Consider the following 20,656-nt stretch of genomic DNA (forward strand, 5'->3'; position numbering starts at 1 on the left):
GCTGTTAGAAAGGAAGGTCTTTGGCTCCCATTTGACTCCAGGATCCCAACTCAGAGAGACCTCTTGTTTTCAGTCAGCAGCATCATGGCTTCAATCCATTCAGAGGGTTTGTAATTCTGAGAGGAAAGAGGGGCCTAAGGTCTCCATAACTCGTGACAACTGTTGACAACAAACTCATGACAGGCTTAAGTCCAGTGCCACTCCACTGGAGCACACCCACTGGCTTCCATCACCAACAATGCCCCCTGAAGGGGGTTGGAAGGCTGAGGTCCAGGGATGTCTGAATAAGTCTCTGGTGCAGAGGCAAGCTCATTGCTCACCCAAGGTCCTAGAGCCATCTCTTGCTCAGCTCTAACTTAAAATGATCTCCTCCTCCTTCCAACTGCTTGAGTTCTTGCCAAATTTATAGACTAGTCTCTGGCCATTGACCCAATGATGGGGTATTGGCCCATCATTCAGTTTCAGAAGCCAAGAACTTTGCTCCTTTCACCAAAAAGAATTAGACTCCCATTTGTCTATGGGCCCCAGAAAACCCTTCAATTTTTTTTACTCAGGTCTCAAAAGGTTCCTCATCTCCCTTTGAAAGCCCTAGCCCCACCTTTTGATCTTATGCAGATGCCTTCCAAACTTCTTCCTTCCAATTCTTTTCATTATCTATTCCCATTGTCTATTCAATCTCTCAGACCTTCCAATTGGAATTCTCACCTAGACCCTTTTCCCAGACCCTCCTCTGGTCACCCAAAGTTACTTTAGTGTATATGAGATCCACCCTGGCTCCCATTCAAATGCTGAGACTTTCTCATGCCCAAAAAGCTGAGCTTTTCTGCCCGCTAGTCCTTACAGGAGTCACCTGTACTATATGATTTATCTCTAATAAACCTTTTCTCTAACTGAAAGAAGATTTGGGTTGAATTTATTCAGGCAGGGCCCACGTCACGATCTTCAGGGGTCCCAGCACCCCAAAACCTCTAGACCTCATCACTAATATCTTTCATTTGAAGTACCTCATGACATTGCTGAATTTCTCATATTCCATGCTATTATTTTTCTTCTTCTCACCCTCCAACTGGGCCACAGCACCAGACTGAAGAAACTTGAAGATACCCTCATGTTGCTTCTCCCATATCATGAGGCCCTTGTTGAACACCAGATGGATGAGGATGTCACATATAAAATCCCATAGGTGAGTATCTCTTGGATTACATTTCTTCCTCTTGCCCTCTAGACACTCTCAGGCCATCTTGCTCAGCTTTTGGGGATGTCCTTGTTTCCTCTTTCCATATTTGAGGTCCCCTTTCTTATAGTCAAAGAAGTCATCACCGGAAAAAAGAGAAGAATTTGTTGTCTATGGGATCTAAATCCATGTTACTCCCGCCAGAGTCTGAGTGGGAGCTTTGAGAGGTTCCAGTCCCTGAAGTGGACACACCTGAGCTGCCTGGGAGAAGAAGCCCCTGCCCCATTGTTTTCTGGGTAATGGGGATTGGTCAACCTTGAGTCATCCAAGAAATCCTGGTTGAAGGGGCTGCCCTGATCAAAGGTGATCAAGTCGCCCATGATATCCTGAGAGGTGAGTCTATCCTTGTCTAGGAGCTCAATGATCCAGCTTAGCTCATCAGATATGCCAGATGGTGTGCCCTCTAGGGGGATTTGAGGATTGCTCAGGGTCAGCACCAAGTCATCGCCACCCAAGGTGGTTGATGAGGGCACAGCTGGGTCTTCTGCCTGGCACATGACACTGATATAGTTGCTGAAAATGTTGCTGATCTCACAGGATGCAGCCATGAGGTTCCCCCCCAGAGTGAAAGCCAGGACACAAAGGATGCAGGGTAGCCAACAAGAGTGGGTAATCCAGGAAGCCAACTGACTAATGGTATTTAAAAATATACTAGGGCTGAACCCACTCTCTAGAGACCTAAGTATAAGGGAAAGTGCACCCCTGAGTCATTGGGGGGGAATGTTTGTACTATTGTTATTGCTCTATCTTCAAAGTAAATGTTCCTTTGTTAAAAGATATTTGGTGTTAGGGGCTAAATGAAACTGAAGTGCTAGCACTCAGAATGGCTAAGGGGCATAGTGGGAGGAGGGAAGAACACAACCAGTGGGGAAAATTCAACTAGTGGAGACTTGAGCTGACAGCATTGGAGAAGAAAAGTTCCCAATCTCTCTTTGTATCCTAAACCTTGAGGGGGGAGATAAAATGGGTCTGGTTCTTGCAAAACAAATTCAGATGTGAATTGTGGCTTGCTACACAAACAGGAGCCATCTTTAACGAATAAAAACACTTAAAGAAAATAAATGGAGGAGCAGCATACTTTAAATCTGAAAACAGTCTTTCAAATACTGGAAACAGTCTTTCTATTTTCCTTTCTACTGATCTATCAGTGTTAGCAAAACAGAAGAACAAAATGATTATGCTAAGCTCTTCACTCGATCCTACTACAAATCCCTCTGTAAGGATCCAGTCACACTCATTTTTGTGATATTTTAAGCAATACTTCCTTCATGTACAAAGCTTCTTCTGGTGCTCTTTTCCATGAAAGAAAATGACTGCTAATAGAAAACAGGAAAAAGAACTTATAATAATAAAATAAATGGCCCCATGGCATAAAAGTAATGCATCTATCTCTTGCATACTCTCTCTATATATAAACTTTGATCATGGCTGAAGGGAAAATGAAAAGGCCAGAATCTTTTTAAAGAAGGTTATGTCTCTTTCATTATTGCTTTCAGTATGTTTTACATAATGTGGAAGAAATCACTGGCTTCTTAAAGTGCTCAGTTCTTTGTTAGGAGGGTTCTCCAAGATTAACTTCATGGCTCTTAACTGTTTCTTCCACAAAGCATATGTTTTAGATTCAATGGTAAATTCAGTGGTAAATCTCTTTTTATCAGAGGATCAGAGTGATGTCCAAAATTTAAACAATCTGAGTTTGAAGCAGGGATATTTTAGTTGGGTTTGTCATTTTCAGATGTCCGTTTAAATATTATTGGAAAGTTTGTTAAAGTCAATGTATTCTCTCTCTGACACAAAGTAACAGTGTGACCAAGGGCAGGTCCCTTAACCTCAGCACGCCCCACCACATTCACCATTAACTCTGCAAGACTATAACTTGTGAAGGAGTTGATGATCTACTTTGGTAGAAAGGTAGAGGAAGTTTCCACAATAGGAATTCTCAATACCAGTGAAAGCATGGGAAGGAAGCAAAGAAAGAAAGAAGGAAGGAAGGGAAGAGAAAAGCAGAGAAGAACAAGAACAAGAAGAGGAGGAGTAAGAGGAGGAGGTTATTTGAAATACTTCAAAAGAAATCTCAATCTCTTTTCTGCACTAGAAAATTCTGAAAAGAAAAAAAAAAGTAAAACATACCTACCTCATTTGTTCTAAAGCTACATCTTTGCTAAGGCATCATCTCAGAATAATATGAACTCTATAAGAGAACTGTTATTGTACCAAATTCTATTTGTGCATATGGTCATCTTTATTAGGAGGGGATCAGTTTGCAAGTATACCCAGGTTGCTACAGTGAAGGGCATTCAGGAGCATGTGACCATCTAAGGAGGAATGTGTTCTAATATCACTGCCATTAGTTTCTTCTCCTGAATAGTGTGCTGCATGTCATTATAGAATATAAACATCTCCCTAATAATAAGGGTTCTGATTAAATATTTGCATTTTTATGCCACCTAAAATTTTACTTCTAGAGAACAAACGACCAATTATGAGCATAAACAAAGTTGGCTTGAGCATAAGGGGTTGAAAGAATGCAATGTATTTCTTCTATTGTTACGCTTTGTGCATCCAAGTGGTGATATGAACTTACATAGAAAACACAAGAGATTGCTCACAGTGTGCCACAACAGAGATGCCAATGTGATCTGAACTAATGGTGCAGACATGGAATAACGGTGAATGGCTCTCTGCTTTCCAAATGAGTAAGGTGACTTTCCAATTCACCAGAGAGAACCATGGGCCAACATTACAGCAATCATGCATCCATCTGTGAATTTCAGTTGCTGTGGGTGAGAATATCGCCATGACTCTGTAGATGTAAGCCAGAGTTATGGAGAACTGCATACTGATTTGTCTGTGTGATGTTAGATGAAGAACCACAGATGGGACTATTATTTTGAGAGTGTGATACCAATGATAGGTATTCTAATGTATTATATCATCCATGTATGCAAAGTCACAAAAATAATGAATGACTTTCCAAGAAGGGAAAATAGTCATGGTTACTTGCTAAGTTCTTTCAGTTTATGTAAGAGAAAAGAAACATTTCTAAGCTGATGATGAGGATATTCTTTTCTACAGTTTTCAGCTATTATATGTTATATCTATACACTTAGTAACTCATGACAAGAAGGCTTGTGACACCAAAAGACCCTTGGTTATGTTTTGGGGGCTGACTTGGCATAAGCCTCCACTCCAAAAGCTAGAAAAATCTTGCCTAATCTGACCTAATACTAACTACTCACTGACATGCATAGTGGTTTACAATCTATCAGAGGAAAGTGTTATCTGAAGAAAAGACAATCAACAAATACCCTAACTTCTAAAACAAATAAATCAATTATGGTGAAGTTCAAAAGGTGTTCATCTGCTCATTCCCTAGTTTCACTTCAAATAACTGTTGAGTCATGTCTTCACTGAGTTCCCTCTGAACTATTTCTACAAGGTCTACTGCCTCACTCCAGGAATTCTGCTGAATTGCTCCCACTTTCCAGAGTGTTAATAGGCCTTGCATATTACCATCAAGAGGCATGGGAGTTCCTTCCTACAACAGTACTATTTTTTTTCTTTTTTTCAGAAAAGGGTGTTGTTCTAGCTCTAGGTAACATGGTACACTTGGTCAGCATTTTGGGGTTTCTAGTGGATAGTATTATAGATTCTTTGTTTTGTTTTGTTTTAGCAGGGATTACGAGGGCAATTTATGCAATGACAATTCATGATTCCAGAGAACTAAGAGGGAAGCATGGGACAGCTGCATGGCACAGTGGATAGAGCACTGGGCCTGGAATCAGGAAGACCTGAGTTCAAATGTGACCTGAGACACTTACTAGCTGTGTGACCCTGGGCAAGTCATTTACCCCCTGCCTGCATAAAACTGGAGGAGGAACTGGCAAACCAAACCAGTATCTTTGCCAAGAAAACCCCACAGACAGTTGCTCCATGGAATCATGAAAAGTTAAACAGGACTGAACAACAACAAAAAAGGACGTCTTTAAGGGGGAAACTGAGGTCCAAAAAGTTAAAGTGACTTGCCCAAGACGACACAGCTAGTAAGCAACAAAATCAGGATTTGAATCCAAGTTTTACTAAGTTTCTCATAGGTGACAACAAACTCATTCACATATACATGTATATGAATAGAAACAAAGTACTAACACCTGACCATTTTTTAAATATTCATTTGCTTATAGATTGTTGGTAGATCACTAAAGTATTTTGTAACAAGAGAAAGGGAGGAGGGTTCAGCAGAAAATTGATCAAGTTATCACTGATCAATCCTTAGCCTATTTAATGAAATCATGAATGATAACAGGCAAGTCACAAAGGCAACAAAGCACAAAAAGGAGTTTTGATTTTCTTGTACCTTTATGAAGTGAAAAGAAATTTTCATTGAAAGAATTATCATTGGTCTTTCTGGAGCCCTTTTGGGATATTTGTTGAGATTTCTGTGGGAGAGCTTGACTTCTCTGTGACCCTTCATTTCACTTTCTTAAGTGGAAGTCTAAATAGTGTGCTTGTGTAAAAACCCACTTCAATGTGTGGGCAGGTACATTATAGACCTACCAGATTCTGACCCTCAGCTTAAGGTTCTGCCAACCCTTACCTTAAACATCATTCCATTTTTTAATGCAAAAGAATCCCAGTAGCTTCAGTAGGAATGGACCACGTTTACACCCACTTAGCAGGTTGCATCTTGCCAAAAAGGAACAGTTGCTCTGTGGGCTACAATGTACTACTGGGTCAACTGTATGGCCAACTTCCCAGAAAGGTTGGAGGAAACACAAGATTTCTCTGATAGAGGACCCTCTCTCTGAACCAAATCCCCTTCTTGTTATCAATCAAACCTGTTCTTTCATCCACTTATGTGATGAACTCAACTTTGGACTTCTAGGTACATTGATCTTAGTATATCTTATGGACACAAAATTATCCAATAGAAGCAGATGCCTCTTCACCCAAGGTTAGTTCTATTGAAAGTAGAAAGCTTCATAATACAATGCAACACAATAGAAACATTTATTAATTGCCTATTGTATGCAGAGTCCTTAGTAGACATTGGGAGAGATACACAATTTGGGTAAGAGTTCCTTTTCTCAAGAAATTTATATTCTATTAGAAGTATAATATGCCAACACTAATACTAATAGCCATACATGATATTTTAAGATAAGTTCATGAGAGAGTTACAAACATAGTATGATGTGAGATCTAAGGGTAAAAACCATTATGGAAAGAATGAATCAGAGAAGTCTGGGGGTTAGGAAGAGTATGGCAGAATATCATTTGAGCTTTAAAGGTTGAGTTGTACTTTAATAAGCAAAAATGTGAAGAGAAGTTATTATAATCATAGGATGCCATAGAAAGAAAAGAATGGAAGCATGAAATCACATTACATATGTGGAGAACATGGACATTCCAATTTGAATGAATTTGACTAAACTGTAGAGTTTATAAGGAAATCAATGTAAAAAAAAGAAAAAGGATTGGAAGATAATATGGTACCAGATTGTGGAGGACCTTGAATGCCATGCAGAGTAGTTTTAATTTTACTCAAAAAGTAGAAGACACTGAAAATTTTTTAAGTAAAGGAATAAAATGGATAGATTCTGGTGGGGGGGGGGTGTGTGAAGGTAAATGGGGAATGTAGAGAAAGAAGTCCTATAAGCAGGTCTTGAGATCAGCAGAAAGGCCCAGAGATGTTGATTTGGGAGTCATCTCCCAAGAACCAGTAGTGTAAACCATGGGTGTGAATGAATTTGCCAAGGTTCAGAGCAAAGAGGAGTGACCTTTTCAGTGTCTGAGGCATGATTTAAACTCAAGTATCCACTGACTCTAAATTCAGTATGCTCTCCCCATTCCGACAGTATGCCTCTCTGAAATAAGATGTTCCCTGTGTCTATTGAAGGAACCATTATTTTCCAGTCTCCCAGGTTCATCACCTTGATACTATCTTTGATTTTTCAGTGTCCCTTACCCCATATGGGCAATTAGTTGTCATATTTTAATGTTTCTACTTCCACAAAATCTCTTGCTTGTAATTCCCTCCCTCTACTCACCAAGTCACTGTCTTAGTTCAGACCCTTGTCAACTGTCACCTGGACTATTTCAGTTGTCCTAATTGGTCTCTCGGCCTCAAGTACCTCCCCACTGTCCAATTTATTTGCTGACTGTAAATCTGAGCATGTCACTCCCCTACTCAATAAACTCCAGAGGCCTCCTTTTGCCTGGAGAATAAAAAATAAGCTCCTCTGTCTTTTAAAGCCCTTTATAATTGGCCCCAAACTGTCTTTATATCCTTGTTTTGCCTCAGTCCCCTTCCCACACTACAATCCAGACAAATTCACCATAATTCTGTTCCTCACAAACTACATGCCATCACACTACATGTCATCTCTTCTCTCTTTGCCTTTGCACTGACCATCCTCCAAGCCTGGAATTCTCCTCATCTCCACCTTTAGAAATCCTTTACTTCCTTCAAGACGGAACTCAAACTGTACCTTTTACATGAAGCATTTCCTGATCCTTCCTCTAGCTAGTGACCTCCCTCCTTACCTACCTTGTATTGATTCTATATATAATTGGTACATATTTAACTATGTATATGTTGTCTCCTGAGATAGGAAGTAAGCTCCTTGAGGGCAGAAGTTTCATTTTTATTTTTGTATCCCCAGAACCTGGTGCAAAGCCTGCTACATAGCTAGTGCTTAATAAATGCTTGTTGATTGATTACTAACGGGGAATAAAGCAAGAGATATCATATTTCCCAGAGACATGTAAAGATTTGGAGAAAATAAGAAAACTTTGGTTATCTATCTCTCTAACATAATTGTGACCTTGTCAATCTGACTTTTGAGTTACTTTTTTTTTTTTTTACTTTTCCCATGACTTATGTTTTTAGCATAGCCATTGCTAAGGATTACTATTTTCCTTAAATCATAATTTGATAATTTGCTGTTCTAAAGTTCCTCAGAACTGCATTATTATTTTTACTTTCATGAATAAAAGGATCAGAGATCAAAGTAGAAAAGCGCATTCAATGGACCCTGGTTCAACCCAAGAATACTCCTCATAACTTCTATTCCATATTGATCCAGCACCAACAGACCTCTGGATGGATATGATAGCAAGGACATTCAGATGAATATTTCCACATGATAGGTTTTAAAATACATATATTAAAGAAATATGAAAAGTGATGGCTCTTTTTCAGTCAATTATTTTGTTTTTCACAAATATAAAATTATGAGAAATTCTTACAACACAATTATTTTTTCATATCTACTATTGTTTGTCTCAAAAATGTCATTGAAGTAGTCATATTTCAAAATAAGCCTGAGATTATAGTACCATAAATTTAGAGCCAGAAGGGATCTGAGAGGCCATTGATTCTAACCCCCTCATTTTATAGGTGAGGAAACTGAGGCATAGAGGGTCACACAAATTGTAAAAGTCTGAAAGCAGGTTTCAAACCCAAGTCTTAATGACTCAAAATTTAGCATTCTATCTACTGCACCACCAAGCTGCCCACATTGTATCCCATATATTAGGAAAATGGACAAAATAGCGGTGTTTTTAAATGCTTCCATTTGAAACCACTTCTATATATAATAGTATCCCCAAAAATAATTGAAGTAAATTTGTGATATGGTAACAGGAAGGAGAAAGTTCCTTAATAACAGAAATAGATTTATTCAAGGAACATTCCATCAAAACATTTGGTTTTGATACAGATTCACAAATGTTTAACGGAAGGCGTGTTTTAAATCCAGTTAGTTGACTCTTATTTTTATTAATAGATTAAGGAAATCTCTTCTGACTAGCAAATAACTGCCAACTATTAATAGGTATATGAAATAGATAAACTTGTGAATTTTCAACTGGCCATAGGCAAGACAACCAACAAAACTACTAAAGAAACAGATTGTAGATTGTTCCAAAGCAACAAAAAAGTCCATCAAATGCTCAACAGTTATTCAACATTTTCTTTTTCTTAATCCCAATTACTTCCTCCCTCTTAAGCCCCAGGGACAGGATGTTAAAGGTAAAAAGAGACAAAGTATTCATTTTTTTTAAATCAGTATTAACTTACTTATTCATTTTTCATGTTTGACTCCAAATCCTGTGGGTACTAACTTAGCACTATGATTAATTTTTGACACATTGTCTTGAAATACTTAGCTTTAAAAATCTCTATTCTAAGACCAGTGGATTAAATTTTTACTTAAAAATCAAAACTCATAAAATTTTAGTTAATAGTTTAGTTCAAATATTTTCAAATTTGAAATTTTCTCTTTCTGAATTAATATTGAATAATATCAAGAGTCTTTAGACTGTGTATACCAAAGTCAATTCCTATCCAGAGAAGGGCAGCAGCATAGTATGGAATCATAGATCCTGCCTCTACCCCACACCTTTAATATCAAATAACTGAGCATGGCTAGAGGCTAAACTAGCCTTCTTCTGGACTTTACAAGTATATATAGAAAAAGGACGGAACAAAGAATTGTTTCCTACCAGTTGCTGGACTATGTGTTAATCTAGGGAATGTAAACCAAGACACCTTTATGTTCTCTTTAGGCTATTTCTAGGCTGATCAGTTTCCAAAGACATAAGCATCTCAGGGATATTTTTTTAGAAAATTCTGGAAAAGTAGTAAGACTAAAATAGCATTCAGGAAGGAATGAAAAAGAGAGAAAATAATTTGAATTACCCCAAAGCAAAGAGTATTTTGTGTTCCAGTTAGAGAAAACAACTTTCTATTGGAGTAGATAAGTCAACCAAATCAAAATTAGGAATTGGCTTAATACTGTTTTTCAAAGTAGAAAACACATTACCAATGAAGAAGAAATAATCAGATATTTAGAAACAGAAATTATAAATCTTTTAAAGCAAATCCAGATTGTTTTTCTTTTTTCTGGAGGAGGACAACATCCAATAGGTACATGGTTTAGAAAACTGCTTGGCATTAATTAAACAAAGCTTGTTCTGCTTTATCAGATTTAAAGATACTGTTTATGCAAGCTCTTGTGATTTGTTTTTTTTATATACGTACATACATACATCAGTCCCTTCAATTTTCCCATTGTATGTGTAAAAAATGTCCACCCTACAGAGGTTCCCAAAGTGTCCAGTATTGCCCCCTGGAGGGCACTGGAACAATGGGGGAGTAGCCTCGGGTGCGATTGGAGGGCATTAAATAAAAATAAAAGGGTGGAGGAAGCGTAAGAAAAGAACAGAAGAAAATTTTGAAAAAACATTCATACATGTTTCATCTGTCATGTAACAGAGTTAAAGTCATAATGATTACATTATTTTCTAAATAAACACATAAACTGCAAGTTACAACCTATCAGTGGCCAAGTCTGCAGACAGGTCTTAACAAGCCAAGTTTTGGCAGGTCAGCTTGTCTAGCATGCATCAGCAGGAATATGTGCATGTAATGACTTGTTTACAATACGATACTATATGGTTACATGCTGCAATATTGAATCATCAAAAATGCAATGTAGGAAAAAAGCCACAAATTTACAATAAATTATTAAATATAAGATGTGTCGTTTTTAAAAGAAATTATGTTTTTGAAATGATGCAGATTTCCAAAAAAAAAAAAGTTAAAAGGTTAAAAAAAGTAGATTTCTGGAGGGGGGAGGGTTCTGAGTAATTTTTTTAAAGGGTGCAGTCGGCCAAATAAGTTTGGGAACCTCTGACCTAGAGGCATATTTCACTAACTGAGGAGCTATAGAGACATTGACCACCAGAAACAAGTAATTACAGATTTCTTCTGCCCAAAGGAACCCTAGGTTCCTTTCTCCTGCTTCCAAGTCTTCATACTTTCCAGAAATGTCTACATGATTTGTATATATAATGATCAACGTACTAAGATTATAAGAGAGTGTATAAGTTTAGAGGAGGCAAATAAAGTAACATACTTTACAAAGGTTAGACAAGAATAAAGAAAATTTCACACAATTAAATTCAAGGTAAAGAACTTGTCATTCTGAACTCAATTACAATAAAATATCATAAATGATCAAATAGAACCAAAGTCTGAAGTAATTTCAAGGTTATAATCCCCAAATAAAATGTTGGCAAAAAATGAAACTGCATTGTGAAAGAGTTTCTCACTGCCAGTTTCCATTGTACTCAAGTCAATAACAAAGAACTCAGTAAATATATCAGTTTTACATGCCATGATATATACTATGATTTTGATCAGGAAGGGCAAGTTAATCCATTTGAATTTAAAGAGAACTTATCTCTTTTAGAGAGTCTGTGTATAATAGTCTATAAATAACTGGTTTTAGAACCAGGCAGAGCTAGGCTAAAGTATTGCCTTTAACATGGTCAATAAATAAATATTTATTAAGAGCCCACTATGTGTCAGACACTATCCTAAATGCTGAGGATCCAAATATGAAAAAAGATAGTCCCTGTCTTCAATGAGCTTACAATCTAATGGAAGAAGACAACATACTAAAAACAAAAACAAAAACTTAAAGAAATTGCAGGGCAGGAAAGAAGGTACCTACTGCAGGTCAAGGTGGAGTCCAAGGAGTGCAAGCTGGTAGGAAATGAAGAGAAGACTGGTCCCCTGGGAGCTATCTTCAGACAGAAGCTTCCTCAGTTCTTTGCTCTGCCGTTCAGCCCTCCTGTCAGAAAAGAAAAGGGTACTGAGGATACTGATAAAGTGTAAGTACCAAAGCTGATACAGTCTCAAAGGATGATGAATTTCCTGGGGGCATGAAGGACTACTGTCCAAGGAGTGCAAGTTGGTGGGCTACATGACCTGGGGCAAGTCACTTAACCTCTCACTGTTCTAAGCAACTCTATAAGAAGATAAAGTGCCAATTTTCATGGCTATTCATCACTATATATACACAAGTCATGAGGGAGTTCCATCATCTTGGAGATCCCTATAATAATGAAACCACAAATCTGGTCTCTATTCTTTTTCGTCGATTTTGAATTTTAAGTAAAGATTTTCGTCTTCATTTTTACTCTAGAATGTTGATTTCTATCCATGTTGAAACTATTTTTGATTAAGTTACTTTTAGCAGACTTTTTTAAAGCAAAGTAATTTTATGATTTTATCTACAGTTTTCAGGAAAATAGAATTGCAATTGATGTCAGCATTTAATTAAAAAATTATTCAAATTAAAGAGAATATAAAAGTATTATGTTACATAAAGCCTGCTAATGGGGTATAAATATTTTACTGGCCTAAAATTTTCACTACCTTTTCTACTTAACAAGATTATTCCTCCCCCAGAGTCCTAATCAAATGCCTCATCTTTTCTGGGAAATGACCCTAGCTTCTCAAAGGCTGTGCAAGTAAAGTTAAAACTCTGACAGGCTCTACTAGATTGCAAAGGCTTCAAGCATGTTGCTGAAAATAGACTGTTGGTTCCTGTTTTCCTAAGACCAGCTTAGATAAGTACATAGAGGCTCATTAACACTAATAGTTTGGTCCCTCAGTGACAAACTCATGATGATAAACTCAGCCTTGCCTTGAAATAAAGGGGAAAAAATCATAATGACCCTCAGTCTTATCTAGCCCCCTTCTGTTTCTTCAGTGATGGTAGAAGAATGATGGAAAGGGGAAGAGGGGCAGAAGAAGTTAAGATGTGCAGCAAGACCAAATATTAACATTAATAGTACATAGTCTAAAAAGTGATATCCTTGACCCAATGACCAGCAAATAAACATACTTGTAGAGGAAGTGAATCAGGATGGATACATCCTGACATTTTCACTGTGGATGACACCAGAATACAAATGGGATTTGCTATTAAATGGAAAGGTGGTTCAGGTTCTCCCTGAAAAGGCAAATGAAGGCATGCAAAGAGTTCATTTTATCATAAATCCAAAGTTGACAAGCAACATCATTTCATGCTACAGTTGATCATCTCATATTACGGTGCTCATGTTAAGGAAATGAAAAAAAAAAAAACCACCTTGAACATATTTGCAGCCCGTGTCATTCTCTAAAGAGGAGAAGATGCTGAGTGACAGATACAGAGGGAGAGTGAGGAAGCAGGGAGTAGTCTGACTCTCCTAACAGGACCACTGATTCAGGATGATATGAGGGAAGGTGAAACCATGCCTGGAAAATATAGCCAAGGATTCAGCGTCACCTAGGGGAAACCAGGTTTCAGTGAGTGTCAGAAAACTGAAGGAATGAGAGAGAAAGAGGTCAAAAGGAAAGGAAGTTGGTTAGTTAGTTATAAAGTGTGGATTCCAGAGGGCAAACAGGGAAGGGTGGCCAGAGGCAGAATGGACACTGGGTGAAGGCATAGGGTTGAGGTGGATGGGAATGAAGGAGTGGACAGAAGACTTGGAGAGGAAGTTGAACCTTGGGAGGGCAGTCGGGGAGGTGTTTGAGCAGTTGGGGGCTTCAGCAGCATTGCAATAGAAAGTGAAAAAGGGTAGGAATTTGTTTATTGCTGTGAGGAAAGAGCCCAAGTAGAGTATCAGCAGATAGGATGTTACATTGATAAAGTCAGGTGATTAGATTAGAAGGTTTGCCTTCTTTCAAGGTTGCCCTTGGGCCCTCCCTGGTCCTCAAGGTCCAGGCAAAGACCTTGACTGCCCATCCTCAAGGCAGGTAGTGTTGTTATGTCCTGGGGTGTCTAACAGCAGAGCCAAGAGGTATTGCAATATCCCAGGAGCTCCCAGAACTCAGGAAAAGTGAAATCGGAGTCTGGCAATGTTATATCCTAAGGTCATAATAACAACAATAATAGTAACAATGCTTAGTTTTGCAAATTTTTTCATATACATTATTTCATTGGGAGCAATATAAGATAAGTACTATAGGTATTATACTATCACCCCCATTTTACATATGAAGAAACTGAGGCTTTGAGAAGCTATGACTTACTCATGGTAACAGTTAATAAGGATCAGAGGAGGGATTTGAATCCAGCTCCTCTTGACTCTTAATCCAGAGGTCTACCACTGCCCTCCATTGCTTCTCCTATTCTAGTTGGCATAATTAGACTAAAATAATGAATTGTTGAAAAATTGTTTCTAGTTGAAAAATCCAAATGGCACTTAATGTTTTTATTTTTCTTATTTTTACCTATGCTATGTAGAATCATCATCATCATCTTTATCATTATTATTAATAGCTAGCATTTGTATAAGTGCTTTAAGGTTTATAATGCACTTTATGAATATTTTCTCATTGATTCTTACAATGACCCTGGGAGATAGGCATTTTTATTATCAGCATGTTACAGATTAGAAGACTGGGGCAGACCAAAGTTAAATGACTTAGCAGAGATCATTCAGCTAGTAAATATCTAGGGATGGGTTTTAACTCAGATCTTCTTGTCTCTACGGCCAACACTCCATCCATCTATGCTGCCACTTAGTGAATAGTGGAAATGACACTGCATTGGAAGCCTGGAGGCATGAGTTTTAGATCCTATTGTAACATTTACTAACCACATGACCTTAGGCAAGTCACTAAAACTCTAGATCTAAGTTTCTTCATGATTAAATTGAGGGATTTGAATTATCATCTTTGAGATAACTTTCAACTTGAACATTCAATTATTCTAACATTGCTTAAAAACGTCAGATATTGAGTGCAGTCATATAGCTATTAAGTGTGAGAAAATCTCTTCAATGGCTCCCTACCATGCAATTTTCTACCTTATGTGCCTGCATTCAAGCCTCCCATGGCATTTTCTCTTCACACATTTTCTGCTGAGGATCTGGCTACATATTTCACTAAAAAAAAAAAAAAAAAAAAAAAGGAGAGACTATTCTCCATTCTCTCTTCCCCTTTTCTTCTCACTTCACATCATTCATATATCTTTCCTCATTACTTTCCTGTTTATTCCAGCTTAAAATGAACTTTTTTTTCAGGAGGCAATTGGGGTTAAGTGACTTGCCCAGGGTCACACAGCTAGTAAGTGTCAAGTGTTTGGTCTGAGGTCGGATTTGAATTTAGGTACTCCTGACTTCAGGGTCGGTGCTCTTTCCACTGCATCACCTAGCTGCCCCTTATGAGGCCAAATTCGAGCTCAGGTCCTCCTGATTCCAGGGCTGCTAACTATAATCCTATGTCTCTCCTCCCCTTCACAGCTAAACTTCTTGAAAAAATCTTCTACCTTTGGCCTCTCCAATTCTTCTCTTCTCATTCTCTTCTAAGACCTCTGCAATCTGACTTCTGACTTCATCATTCAACTTAAACTATCCTCTCCAGTGTTCTCTTAATTGTCAAATCTAACCACCTTTTCTCAGTCCTCATCTTTCTTGACCTCTCTATACCATTTGACATTGTTGATCACCTTCTCCTCCTGACTATTCTCTCCTCTATGGTTTTTCACGACACTCTTTTTTCTTGGTTCTCCTAACTCTTTGATCTTTCATTCTAGGTCTCCTTTGTTGATTTTTATTTATTTAATTTCCATTAACCATACCTGTTCCCCAAGGCTCTGTCCTGGGCCCTCTTCTCTTTTTGCTCTATGATTTAGTGATCTTATCAGTTCCCATGGGTTGAAGTATCATTTTTATGTGTCTTATTCCTAGGTCTACATGTCTAGCCCTAGGTTATCTCCTGAGCTCCAGTCCTACAATCACCAAATACCTTGTGGACATCTGGTACTGCACATCCTATAGACATCTTAAACTTAACACATTCAAAACAAGAATTTATTTCCAAAAAACCCTTCCCTCTTAACTTTCCTATCACTGTCAAGAACACCAACACCCTCCTAATCACCCAGGTTTATAACCTCAGTGTAATCTTTGACTGCTCATTGTCACTGATCTCAGATTAAAAATCTTTTGCAAATACTATTGTTTTTACCTTCACAACATGTCCTCATATATGCACAAAATCACCCCTCTAGTTCAAGCCCTCCTTGCTTCTCTCCTGGTCTATTAAAATAATCTTTTTTAAAATTTAATTTTTAATCAGTGTTGAATGCTCTCTGTTCCTCTTCCCCATTGAGAAGGCAAAAAAAATCAAACCTGTAACAAATATGTATGATCATGCAAAATAAATCCCTGCATCATGTTCAAAAAAGGGTGTGTCCATCACTTCCCTATTTGGAGGCAGAGAACATGTTTCATCATGAGTTTCTGGAATTGTGGTTGGTCATTGTGTTGATCAATTACTAAGTCCTTCAAAGTTTATTATCTTTACAATATTGTTGTTATTGCATAAATTTTTCTCCTGGTTCTGCCCACTTCACTTTGTACCTATTTATATAAGTCTTCCCAGGTTTTCCCAAAACCATTCTTTTCATTTCTTACAGCGCAACAATATTCTATCACATTCAAATACCATAATTTGTTCAATTATTCTCCATTTGATGGGTATTCCCTCAGTTTCCAATTCTTTGCTAATAGAAAAAGAGGGAAAGAAGAAATTCTACCAAATTCCTTCTATGATATAAATAAGGTCTTGATATCTAAAGTAGGGAGAGTCAAGACAAAGACCAATTTCTGTCATGAATATTGATGTAAAACATTTATTCTCAAGGGCTAGGTGAGCTTAGGATCATGAACAAGTGTATATCTACTAAGGAGACTATCTATTAAATTCTTTTTCACTTGTTTTCTCAATGCTGTTTGAGCAATAATTAACAAATTCCTGGTAACATCATAGAATGAGAACCTATCTTTTAAGACTTTGTCTGGAAGATGATCTTATGTAAAGTCCAATTAATAATGACTTCTTGATTCTTCCTCTCTCTTCTATCTCCATTGTTCAGACATCTGATACCTTTTACCTCTCTATTTCTTTGCTGCTTCAGTGTCTTCTATAATATCTAGTTTTATTTCATATTACTTTCCTCCATACTGTATGATCAAACCAAATCTGAACTATTATGTACTCTATTCAAACTTTTTCTTTTACTTACCCTTTGCTGTCACTATTCCCTATAGCTAGAATGCTTTTGCTACCTTTCTTCACCTGTTAATTTTTAACCATTGTTTAAAGTTAACTATACTGTTACTTCTTCCATTAAGTCTTTCTTGATCTACCACACAAATCCATCCTCTCCTCCACCCCCAAATTAAGAGCAATCTTCCCCATTGTGCTGAACTCAGCATTGTGTTTTGATACTCTCTAGTACTTCATCATGTGATACTAAACATATTAGTTATCTTTGTTGTTTGATCCCCCTACTCAATTATAAGGTCCAGGAAGGCCAAAACTTCATTTGATCTTATCTTCGTATCTCTTCTAGTCGCTAGGAGTATACTCTGCATACAGGAAGGAATTTTTTAAAAATGTTCCTTAAAGGTACATTTGTCAAACTAGTAAATTATTATGGAAAACAACTTTGTGGGTTTTGTAGCATCTGTGTTCTGAGGAAACAATTTACTTCAACCATTTTTTTTAATAATCACTTTTAATATTTTAAACATTGTGCTTCAGAGGACCTGATATCAGTAGGAAATGTGCAGTCCTTAAAGCAAGGTTTGTGGCAGCACCAGAAGCCAAGTAGGCAGAAAGGAATTAATTTCATCAGATGCATAAATACATTTAGCCCTTGAAATGACATCAATGTATATGATCATTTCAAAGAATTACAGGGTGGTTTATCAGTAAGTATTAATTGTTCTTGCCAATAGATATCTCTGAAGGGACATAGAGTAAAGGAGAGATCAGAATGTGTTGAGACTATGGAAGGTTTCTATTATAGATGAGTAGCTCTCTGCTCTTTACGAGTGTTAGGTACACCTGCAACTTTATAGTAATTCATTCTTATTTTGTGGAGTGACCATCAGAAGGACAAAGATTAATAATGAACCGTAAAATCAGGAAAATAAGAAAATTCTTACCAGTGATCAATATTCTTTCTACTGACTATAGGAATTTATATTTCTAAGAGTGATGCCTAATAGGAAAGGAGAGCCAGGGTATTGTCTATAAGCCAATAACATATAAACTGTTTAGAACAGGGAACCCAAAATGGGTAGCTCAGAGGATTTCATTTCACAAGGGATATAGAGACTAAAGAAGGATTAAATAAGCATTAGGGGAATGAACTAAAGAATAAAAGTCTAGAATAGAAAGAAAGGGATAATAAATAAGGAAGAGAATGACAGAAAGGAACCCGTTATAGAAAAAGAATAAAACAAGTTGAAGGAAAATAGAAAGAGGAGGATGCTTCTAGATTACTTAACATAGAGAGTGAGAAAAGAAGTGGAAAAAATTTAAAAAGATAAAAGAAAGAAAGAAAAGTAACCAATACTTTAAACAAAACCAGGGGAAAAGGCAACAAATAGGTGGAGGTGTGAGGGTGAGAGGAAGAAAACTAGTGGGAATTTGGTTGCCTTAAAGTAGATTAAGCTAAAAGAACTGAAGAGACAAAAATACCCTGTTTATAAAGAAGGAGGGAAAAATCCTAATCTGGAAGAAAAATCATATTAGAGACAAAAGGGGAAAATGTTAAGCTAATCCTCATAGTGTTAAATGTGAATAGATCAAATAATCCAATAAAGTGAAAAAGAGTGACAGATAGGATTGATATATATATATACATATATATATATACATATACACACACACATATACACATCACAATCTGTTGCATACAAAAATCCCAACTAAAAGACATATATAAAATAAAAAATAAAAGGATGTGTAAAAAATACTATGCATCAGGTGAATCCAAAAAAGCAGGAGCTGCACTCATGCCACCAAACATAGCAAAAACAAATATTGACAACATAAGAAGAGTTAGACAAAGAAAGTAGATTATGCTAAAAGAAACCATGGAAAGCAGAACAATACCAAAATTAAACTTATGTGCTCCAAATGCCTTATCATCTAAATTCATAAAAGAAAAATTAACTAAACTATAAGAAGACATAGACAGCAATATCATAGTAGCACATTTCAATATCCTTCTCTCAGTTTTAGATACATCTATCAGAAATATAAACAAAATGAAAAATATAGACCTGAAGAAACTGTTGGAGAAACTAGGACAAAAAGACTGATGGAATTTCTAAATTTGACTGCTAGAAGATGTACCTATTTCTCAGTACCACATGGAACTTAAAAAAAAAAAATACCACAAAATAGTGTACAAAGATATTGCAACCACAAGGGAAAAAGCTAAAATGGTAAACACATCCCTTATAGACTATTGCATGCTAAAGAAAAAAAAAATTGAAATCAGTTCAGGGAGCACTAAAAAAAAAAAAAAAGACCCAAATAAAGGCTTAACAATGAAATCCTAATTAATGATTAGATCAAAAAACAAAATATAGAAACAATTAATAATTGTCTGAAAGAAAATTATAATGATGAAACAAACTAGCAAAATTTCTGAGTTACAGCTGAAGTAGGCTTTGAGGGAAAATCATACATACATGTATATTCACACATTTATACATATATAAACAAAATAGAAAAAGAGAGGATTGATCTAAAAATGCATTTTAATAGAAAGCCAACAAATAGACAAACCTAAAAAAAGAGAAGTTATTAAAAATTAGAGGAGAAATAGATAAATTATAAACCAAAAATCTATGGAAATATTAAATAAAACTAGGGCAGCTAGGTGGCATAGTAGATAGAGCACCAGCCCTGAAGTCAGGAGGACCTGAGCTTAAATCCGACCTCAGACCAAACACTTGACACTTACTAGCCGTGTGACCCTGGGCAAGTCACTTAACCCCAATTGCCTAATTTTAAAAAAAAGGATACTATTAAATAAAACTAAAAGCTGGTTTAAAAAAAATTAAAGTCAATCATCCTTTAGCCAATCTGATCAAAATGAAGGGGACAGAAAAGAAGTTAGCAGACAAGGTGAAATCATAACAAAATTAGAAGAAATAAAAAGAATTATCAGTACCTATTAATATAGTTATATGCTACCAAAACTAAAAACATACAAAAAAAGAAGAGAAGGGTACCTTCCAAAACTTGGAATACCTGAACTAATAGATAACCAAATACAGATCATAAATAATTCAATCTTAGAAAAAGCAATAGAACCAAGCATAAAGGAACTGGGCGGGGGTGGGGAGAAGACGAATTCCTCATCCTGATGTATTCACAGAACAGTTCAATAAAACTTTTAAAGAATAATTAAAACCAATAGTGCAGAAATCATTCTCAAAAACTGAGAAAGAAAACACCCTACTAGATTCCTTTTATGAAACAAATGGAGCTCTAATTTCTAAACCAGGTAAAGATAAAACACAGGAGAACTATAGACCAATGTCATTAATGAATATTGATTCAAATTTTTTAAATAAAAGCCCATCAAGTGAATGTAGGGATTATGCCAAGTATAATTATATACATTCACATTTACATACATATATAACATATACACATATATATATACACATGTATACATATACAGAGAGAAGAGACAGAGAGAGAGAGAGAGACAGAGATAGAGAAAGGAGACAGACACTTGTAGGTGTAATGGAGGTTTGCCT

At 36.7% G+C, this 20,656-nt stretch overlaps 1 pseudogene; it reads right to left on the reverse strand.

The window, feature by feature from the left end:
• Positions 1 to 351: 351 nt before the first annotated feature.
• LOC114037497 lies at positions 352 to 1,782 on the reverse strand (annotated as a pseudogene).
• Between the last annotated feature and the right edge of the window lie 18,874 nt (positions 1,783 to 20,656).

The sequence above is a fragment of the Vombatus ursinus genome, unplaced genomic scaffold, assembly GCF_900497805.2.
Source record: "Vombatus ursinus unplaced genomic scaffold, bare-nosed wombat genome assembly UNPS02000582.1, whole genome shotgun sequence".
NCBI lineage: Eukaryota > Metazoa > Chordata > Mammalia > Diprotodontia > Vombatidae > Vombatus > Vombatus ursinus.